A 10,305-nucleotide genomic window follows, 5' to 3' on the forward strand; every position below is an offset into this window, starting at 1 on the left:
TTAGGTCAATTTAACTACTTGAATTCTTCATAGGTCAAAATTTTGTCAAAAAAAAGTTTTTTAAGGTCAAAATTTTCAATTTGTAGGTCAAAATTTTTCGTTTATAGGTCAAAAAATAACTGCCCTAGTTATAATGAAATATAATTACATAAAAATACATCACACCTATGCACTGTCATATTTTAGGGTGCAATAAATATTGGTTTAAATTGTTTCTTATCTGCAAACTTTCATCGTAGATGTTGAGAATTAATGACCATAAAATGTTGATTTTGCCATTTTTCCTCTGCTTAGGCCAGTGGATAATTGATCAGTTTTCAAATTGACCACGACGATGACAAAAAAAATAAGGTTTGATTCTCTTTTGAAAACCATTGCATTACCATGTTATAACAACCTTTAAAAAGGCAACAATTACCACCCGTTGATATAGTTGAAACATTTTAGTACGAAACTTTATCAAAGGTTAAGTAACATTGTACTCAGCTATAATTACTTATTTTAACAGGTGAATTGTCTGTGGAAGTGTTAAGTCATCTTAATCCTGTTGAAGAGAATAGCTTCAAAAATCTCGAAAATATCATCCAAAATATTTCACTAAATCATCCCGAAACTAACGGAACAACCTACAATTTTGAAGATGCTCAGTTTCACATTGCAGTTACAAAAACTGATCAAAAGACATACATCTCATTCCTTCAGCTAGGATCTTCTCACATCAACTTCACATTACAAACAAATAACGTTAGTCGAATCGTTGCTACTGTGTTTGTCTATCAGATAAACGAAACAAAAACCACAGAAATTCATTTGGCTATACCCAGATCTCTTACGGTAACTCGGTACATAGCTGCTGAAAACACAACCTTTATTGTCATAAATGGCTGGGACGATGATAGCTTCATGCGTTCATCCAATGACACAGCAGATAACGATCAACTGCCAGGAAACGCAAGCTTTGACGTAACACCAACGTCATCAGAACCAGTCTGGAAGAAAATGAAAGAGGAAAAGAAAAACAATAGCAACCTGAAGATTCGAAAGTTACAACCAATCTGTCTCTTTTTCGACAGAGTTTTGAAGAAGTACTCCGACTTCGGTTGCGTCACCAATCGTAATGACGTAACTGGAGTCGTCACTTGCAAATGCAATCACCTCACTGTCTTCACTGTTCTGCTGGCTGTGGAAACCATCATCATACCAAATGGTGTAAAGGTAAGGAATTAACTGATAATTACCAAAAAACACTTTCAAAATGATTGTTTTTTTCGTTTAGATCACATCTTACACTGCAGAATTGGCATCAATTGTCGCATTGATAGCTACAATAGTAGTTCTTCATCATTTTAAAGGCACGGGTGATCGGATTCCGGTCCAAATCAACTTGTCAGTGGCTGTTCTTCTTCACGCAGTCAACATATTACATGACCTTGTTGTCATGCATTAAACTTCGTGCATGGTGTTTACTGTGGCAAACCATTATTGCCTTTTTTCATTGGGTATGATTTCAGTAGCATACAACCTATTAGATATACAACTAAATTTATTTCTGTTTAGGCATGTGGTTTCTTGTAGAAGGCATCCGTCTTCTGATGGCCACCTCTTTTCCATACGCATTCCGTAGTCAGGAACCCGATGAACGCCTCAAAGTCTTCATCGTTCTGGGCTGTATCATCCCGGTTTTCATCGTGGGTTCAGCTGCGGGAGTCGGGTTTTCTTTCAACATTTACATGAAGCCCCAACCCTTATACAGAGAACGTCATAAGTATGCAATCCAGTCTTTACCTATTCCCAAGTATGACAGATGCTGGTTGGCACCGGGTACTTCCATCTTCTACTCAACGGTCGTCGCTCCTCTTGCTTTCGTGCTCTTCGTCAACTTGATGATCATCGTGAAAACGACTCATGTCATTTTCAACTCACGAAGGACGCGAAACAGAGGTGAGGATCCTGGAACTGAAGACGCAATGCGAGCAGCAAAATCTTTAGTTTTGTTTTACTTCATGCTGGGCGGAACATGGATATTGGCATTTTTCACAGGTGCGCAAATTCTTTATTTCAGAGTTTATAAACTTAATGCAATGGAACAATTTTCGTCGACATAATGAAACACATTTCTTTGAAATACTTCGTGTGTCGTGAGGTGGTCACATACTCACGAAAATCTTTTCATGGAGTGTTTCAGATAAAGCATTTGTCTAAATTCTTTTGTGTTTTGCAGGAACTGGGAACGACATTTCAAACACGGTGTTGATGTACTTTCACAGCCTGGTAAACGGATCGCAGGGAATTGTTGTCTTCCTGCTGTACTGCGTCATGGATGACGTCATCAGGCAGAAGCTGATTCCGTGTACGAGTGAAACTAAAGATAGATCCGAGCAGCAACGTAACCCCACCAATCCTGAAGCAAATTTACGTGCAGAAGCTGTTATTCCAGAACAAAACGAATCGTCCCAATTCGAATATATATATTAATGACTCGAACGTATAAGTTGTGTTGTTTGTTTGTCATTTTTGTTACGAAGTAAGAATGATTTTCAATTTTTTCGAAAACCTTTGTCGACATGCATGCTAAAATCATAGGATTAAATTTTCTACCTTTTTTTTTCTGTTTGTTTGCTTCATGTCTTTTATGTCTGGCACGAAACCGCTATACATTTAGGTGCGTCGTTTTCGCAAATTTTCGTCTGACTGTCACATTAAGTAACCGTCACCTGTTATTCACGAAGCGCATTGGTTGCATCAATGCGTGTGATTTTTACGCTATATCAGCATTAAGGATCTGCTGACTTTATGTACATTAGCTTAAAACTATTACTGAAAAAAAAAAAAATCAGATGTCCGGTGAAATTTAGATTAGAAAATGGTCGCCCTATGCGTAGAATATTTGTAATTATTTTTCATGAGTTTCACAACCATAATGTTATTCTGCGTCTTTCTTATCAATGACAAAGCACAATGGATTTACAATATTACTTGCCCTCTTTGTACACTTTTGCAAGTCATTCTATAGGCGCCGTTAGTACGTCTGCAAGCACTGTTGTTGTTTGCACAGCACTTGCATGATTGATTCAAAAATTTTTTTTAAATCAGTGTTAAACTTTTATGGTTGTGTTAGATCTTTGCATGCACATAGTCAATGCAAATCATTACGATTTTCAATGGTTGCTGTGTATTAAACTTCACACTTTCACATGCACAGCATCTGTCTCGTCGCATTTCTACGTACATGTTTTTTGCGCCTCTGTCTCTATTTAACCTTTTCCTTTACCAAGCCCGTGTATTTTCCCGCTATGATACAATCGCTTTAAAACATTGTTTTTATTCACTGTGCTCTACTGCGTTGCAAATTGTTTTTCCAGAGTTTACCATGGCTCAGTTTAACGAGGTTTCGTGTTTCTTAACATCGACATGCGTAAAATGTAAATGCGTAAAATGCCGTTTTAGTGCGATTTCTCAAATTATCTCACAGGGTTTTGGTACAGCTACATAAAATTTATTGTTACCCAAAAAAATTGTAACACGTACGGATCCACATACTTGTTAGGCAAATGCAAGTTTCATACTTTTGTTTGCGGCATTTTACCAAAGTTACCAACAAAGCAATGCTTTTCTTTGAAGCTGTTGTATGAAATTTCATGTTTCTGGTTCGATTATGCTTTGTATATAGTGTGTTATTTTGCACATTACGCTAATATGAGAAATCTAGTGATAAACTCATGTGCTTACTCTCTCGGAATGTATGTTTAGCAACGGAAAATCAGAATCGTTTAGGGAGCAAATAGAGGAACAAGCATAAAGTTAACAGTAATCGGTAAAACTAAGGAACTGTATCGGTTGGAAATTATCGTATCCAGACTGTCTTAATCAGTAGTTCACAGTGCCTAAGGAGGGGAACTGGATAAAGTGTCAAGGTAAATCTTGTTTAGGTGAATGTGCATCGTCTGCAGCTAATCTAATTACTATTTTAATAAATCCATGCTTGCTTAAGTCAGACAAGTTATAAGCTTTAAGTTCCATTTTTAAATTGTGAACCCAGAAAGAACTCATAGTATCTTGTTATGGTCAAGTCGACAAGCAAAGTCATGCCCATTTTGGCTTTGTGAAGCTCGATCTTCAAAAACACTACTTATGGTACTGTATTCCGATGAGTATTTAACAAATAGCGTAAACTGAATGATCAAACGTACTTGCTCTGAATAAAATAGCCTTGAGGTTATTGCCAGGCATTAAAACCTTCCGCAAAGAAATATCGTTTGAATCTCTAGCTCCCACTTCTGGCATCATCAAATCACTGATAAACACGAAAAAATGTGGTTGGACGCGAAACACGACAGTTGTGAAAAAGCCAGCAATTTCAAAATTGCTGACTTTACCTGCACGATTGCAATAACACACAACCATCGTAACATAACAACTCCCAGTTGCTTGAGTATGCCAGAAACGTGAAACGAATATGCAATGGAATACGGTAGCTAGTTTTTCAAAGATGAACAACAGAAATATTGTAAGCTCATTGCATGTAACGCTCTTTAATGTAGTGTAGCTGTAGCGCATTTAGTCATGACCCACCAATTGTGCCATTCTTTCATTCTTTGCTCTCCATAACATTTCAATGTTTTGCACCTATTTCCGGCTTGGTGATTGTACAGGGCAATTGTGGCATTATGTGTTCTTCAAAATCAAATGGCTCGTTTTTAGGTCTTGTCTCGAAATGCACTGTGCTAAAGAGGCGAATTCTCTTTGGCCCGGTTACACGGTATCAAAATTAGAAAGTAAAGGATGGCTTTTCATGTGTGGACAAAATTCAGACTTGCTTCGGGCTTTGAAATGAAACGTGCTTGATACTTGCCTGACTTTACACTCGGCCACAATTGTGCCGTAACTTCATCCTTGGGTTTAAACCACAGTGTTTGGCCACCGTACATCTCTGGCACATATACTTAAACCACACTGCGTACACCTGCAATGATCCATTAACCATTCCGTTAGCTAAAAATTCTATCCCCGGGGAAATTCGAAGCCATAACAAGATTCTTTTCGGGACTAACTATCACGTGGACGTGCTGAAAGCCCAATTGCTGGTGCAATGAAACGTATGAAGATAAAACAGGTTTATAAGCAAATGTACAATTTAATTTCCTACCGAAAAATACATAATAACTTCACGAATGTTGGAAAGGCATAAGGAAGGAAAATACACCAGGCCAGGTGCTAACCCAAAGTTTTTTTCTTCTCAGGAACCCGCCCATACATACCCGCTTTAAAGACACATAAGCTAAAAGTGACGCAACTTGGTAACATATCGATCGAAGACATACCTGTAAGACTGGTGCAGACTTAAGGCAACATTACAACCACACGTGCAACCGCGTTTCTTCAACTCATTCTTCAACCGATCAGTGAGGAATTTTGCCATACTTCGGTAGATGAGTTTTGCAAAAACAGCAGACAGTATATCAACAGTTTATTTGACTGGGAGGAGGATAACATTGACAGCATACCAGAACAGCTAGATACAAACCCTCTGCATATTGTTGCAGCTGATGTTGTATCGCTATATCCCAACATCAAACATTCCCTCATAAAGTCTTCGCAGGAAAATGCACTAAATAACCACTCCACGTACTCCGACAAGGTCAAACAGATTATCATCCAACTTACAATCTTTACTGTTGCAAACGTGTTCACGCAGTTCCAGGAACACTTTTATGCAATAAAAAATGGAATAGCAACCGGCGACAACCACTCAGTTGCTATCGCAAACGATGCTTCACATCATTGCTGGAATCGCCCCAGTGTTGTCACAAGCGCAAATCTTCAAGAGATTTATTGATGGCATTGTTTTTATTTGCGTTGGTAAGATTTCTGCCAAGTGAGTTATTCATGCCCTCAAACATCAATTTGCGCGATTTGGGTTAAAACTAACCCTGCGTATTTTACACACAAATGAAGATAACAAGAGACTAGAGTTTTTAGATGTGCTTCACAGAACAACGCCAGCACATCCCTATCGGTTTGTAACGTGCAGCTACGCAAAGCCAACCAGCAACAATCGTCTGTTTTTACATGGGTCATCGCACCATCCGCCTGCCACTTTTCGTTCCATTGTACGGGCTGAAGCGATTTGGTTAAGATATCTTAACCAGTTGTATGTAGATTACAAAAACGGTCTGAAAAGGTTGCAGTTTAAGGCGAACTGCTCTGTTTTTTTTTAAAAAAAGAATAACTGCTGCTGTAGTTGAAGAGGCAAATACTTGGAAAAATCAGCGTTATCAATACAAAAGGCATTCCAAGGACAGTACGTGTGCAAAGGAAAGAACAAAGAAACTCGTTGGGGCCACGGAATTTCCAGCGCTACTGCACCTCACAGATAAAGAAAAGTTACTTAAACCCAACTGTTTGGTGACTTATAACCGACCACCCTCCCTACAACAACTGTTTTACGCCCTAGGAAATTTGCTATGGGGCGACTGAATTATTGCCCTCCATCAGGATGTTATCCCTGCGGGCACAAAACTGGCATGGTTAAAAACACCGCATTTCTACAAACCTCGATGCGCAGATTTACGATCTTACCACATCTCACATGTAGGATTTATGGCATTGACATTGCCACTTTTGCCAAGAACAATATGTAGGTCAGACAAAAAATCCGTTTTGCAACTCGGTGGTGGGGGCATGGAGGGGGCACAAATGTTGACTTACACTAACGACATTTAAAAAAAGTAAAAAATAGCTGCAATCTTTACCAACTACACGCGCACAAAAGTGACTAACTTAGGCATCTTGGATTTGTAGGCAATTTTGCTCCCTTAAAATGCCCAGATTTTTACATTTTTCGGGGTAATGAAATATGATAGCTTAAAAAACCACTGATTTAAATAGTATGGGTAAGAACAAAAACAAGCGAAACATTGTATTAACTGCTTGATCATTTGCGCGACGTTTTCAAAGCACAGTCATCAGCACAAACCTATACCAACACCGAATCCAAGATATTCCAAAACTGTTAGAAAAAAATATGCTTTAAAAGATACCGCCTACATGATATGCAAAGGACAAGGCGATCATGAGTTTCTTTGCTATACTCGATGCATGACTACAGTAATATCTGATTGCCTTTTTCAGCGTTTCATTTTTTCAATTAAGACACAGAGCTGATATATAACGGAGGCAATTGCTTGTTCTATTGCAGTAGAACAGGGGTCACCAAACTACGGCCCGCGGGCCGGATCCGGCCCGCGACCACATTTTTTAGGTTGCCAAATTGTATAAATAACTTTGTAACATTAAAAGCTAATCTACTCCTTACAAATTTTGTACTGTGGGGATATTCAGAATTAATATTACCGAGTTTCATAGGATTATATCGCCCAGGATTGATCCAAAGCCAGTTTGTTACGTCACAGACAAGTCTACAAGTGTTAATTGTGCGCAAACAAGTGCCTTCTTTTCTCACTTGTGGCGTAATATACACAAGCATTTCTCGTAAGATGAGACTAATTATACAGTTTAAAAGTCGCATGACTACTTTTTGAATGGGATTGTAGAACGACCATATCTTGGCGCACCTAAAAACGCCTCGCGGGCTAAGTTTGGAAAGACGGCGCTAGGGCATAACCTATGCGGCCCGCGTGAATCATTATTAGCACTCATCCGGCCCGCAGTGAAAAAAGTTTGGTGACCCCTGCAGTAGAACATAGTTGTGATTAGCATCTTTGTAGTGTTTTTGCATTCAGCAGTCAAAGTGGTATTTTTTATGTAATTAAGACAGTTTTTAGTCAGTGTTACGTCAGGCATACATCGTACTTCAACATGTCTCATCATATGATGGTTTTATTTCTTTGCTGGGTAGTAATGCTTATCGTCCTTTATGCTGGAAGTGAAGGTAAATGTTTTAATTTATTGATCAAACTAAAGATACTTTTTCGAAATGAAAATATTTAACACAGTTAAACACGTGTATTAAACTAATTTGATGCAAAAATCAACTTAATAAAAATATTACTTTGTGAGTTGATTTATGTTTGCGTACACAAATTTTAGATTTTGTGGTTTCAGCTCAATCCAATACTGGATGTCGACAAGAAACTGACTTCACCCGTTGCATAGGTAAAGTATTATGTCCCATACTGTATAATTGTTATTATGTATACAAACGCTTCTTTTCATGTTTTATGTCAACTATTTGACTTGTCTGTTAAAATTTAACTTTAGGATATGGTTTGTTTAGTTTGTCAGGGCCATACTTTGAATGCAACTTGTGCTAGTGGGAAAAAGATTCAAATATTTTCAGCTCTTTATGGAAGACTTCAGCCATACTCAGAGTAAGTGTAAGAAGTGTTTCGGTTTTATTCATTCAATCCGATGGCCAATCTGAATTATTTTAACGTTTGCTTTAAGTTTGGTTCCATGAAATTTCAATTGTTTTTTAGAATTTTTCTTTATTATTGCTTTTGTTAGTATTGACACCTTTAACTATAGTATAACACGATAGCAAAACAAGATCCACTTTTGGAGCGTTTGAATTCGCAGCAGCAATCATTATTGACAATTGCGCTACTGTAAAATATTAATTTGCGTTGAGCTATTAAATAATATAGTTTTTTCGCAGTTGTATTGAAAACTGTGCAGTCGTTATGAATCATAGCAATTATTGGTTGATTTTTTTTCCGTATTTCTAAAATCAAAAACAATTTCTGGTGCATTTTTTTGCTGAAGGGTTTGTGATAGCAGCGCAAGCATGGAAGATTTAAACTGCAATGGATCTGAAGGCGTGGCCAAGATTATAAATTTGTGTCAAGGCAAATCTCACTGCTTACTTTCAACATCTAATTTCAGTAATCCGTGTTATAACACTTACAAATACATCGACATAAACTTTACCTGCCCTGTACCAAAACGTGAGTAACGTGCGTTTTTTTACAAATAAGTTTATATTAATCGACACAAGATTGTTGTGCAAAGTAGAAAGCAGTTTTCAAAAGTGTTTCTTTCCCAAACAATGGGTGACCAAGATGTTTGGTTATTTTTGCCAGTAAATATTAATTTTTGATTTATATGCTTTTCAGTAAGCATGCTATCAAAAATTTAAAAACTGTTCCAGCAGATAATGAAAAAAAAGTGAAAAGAATTACATATAGATGTATTTCAGAACGTGCCTGAACTTAAGAATTGGATAAACCTTTGTGAGATCAACTAAGAAAGGAATGTGAAAGACAGTGGTAATACGTGAAAGTTGTTTTACAGATGAATTGGCTGTGCAAGCTCTCAGTCATCTTAATCTTGTTGAAGCAAATGGTTTCGAAAATCTCGAAATCAACATTCAGGATATTTCACAAAATCATCCCGAAACAAATGGAACAATCTACAACAACGGAAATACTAAACTACATATCGTAGTTACGGAAATAAACCAGAAGACATACAATTCATTCCTTGAGCTGGGGTCATCTCACATGAACTTTACACTCCAAACAAATAACGTTAGTCGAATCGTAGCTAATGTGTTTGCGTATAAGATAAACCAACCGAGCACTGCAGAGGCTCAAATAGCCAATACCAGTTCTCTCGCTGGAAGGCGGTACATAGCTGCAGAAAACACAACTTTTATTGTCATTAATGGCTGGGACGCCGATAGCTTCCTGTGTTCATCCGATGACACAGCAGGTAACGATCAACTGCAAGGAAACGCAAACCTTGTCGTAACCCCCGCGTCGTCTGAATCAGTCTGCAAACAAGTTAAAGAAGAAATAGAAAGTTCAACAAACCTGATGATTAGAAAATTACAATCCATATGTCTCTTCGTCGAACCGTCATCCAATCGGTTTCTGACGTGGGCTACGGCACATGTATTGATGATGTAACAGGTGACGTCACTTGCAAATGCAATCACCTCACTATTTTTACCGTGCTTTTGGCTGTGGAAACCACAATACCTGAGGGTGTTAAGGTAGATATCTATACTGATGTGATGATAAAGTATTTCTACTTTGACCTTGTGGTTGTATTTTCAGCTTACATCTTACACAACAGAGTCAGCATCTACAGCATTTCTCATTGCTACCATAGTCATACTCTGCATACACCGGCGAAACGACGATAAGACTCCGATTCAAATCAGCTTGTCTTCTGCTTCTTCACGCAACCAACATATCACATGACCTCGCGGTCTCACATGAAATCTCATGTATGATTTTCACGGTGACCGTGCATTACCTCTTGCTATGTGTTGGTAAGCATGCAGGTTTTAAACGAAAAAAAGTTTAAATCGTAGTCATATTCTTGGTTTCTTTAACAGGA

The 10,305-nt window shown here is 37.9% G+C and overlaps 1 pseudogene; it reads left to right on the plus strand.

Moving 5' to 3' along the window:
- The first annotated feature begins 1,438 nt into the window (after positions 1-1,438).
- LOC145219469 (corticotropin-releasing factor receptor 1-like) lies at positions 1,439-2,475 on the plus strand (annotated as a pseudogene).
- The last annotated feature ends 7,830 nt before the right edge of the window (positions 2,476-10,305 follow it).

This window comes from Phallusia mammillata, chromosome 3 (assembly GCF_965637545.1).
Source record: "Phallusia mammillata chromosome 3, kaPhaMamm4.hap1.1, whole genome shotgun sequence".
In the NCBI taxonomy this organism is placed as follows: Eukaryota; Metazoa; Chordata; class Ascidiacea; order Phlebobranchia; family Ascidiidae; genus Phallusia; species Phallusia mammillata.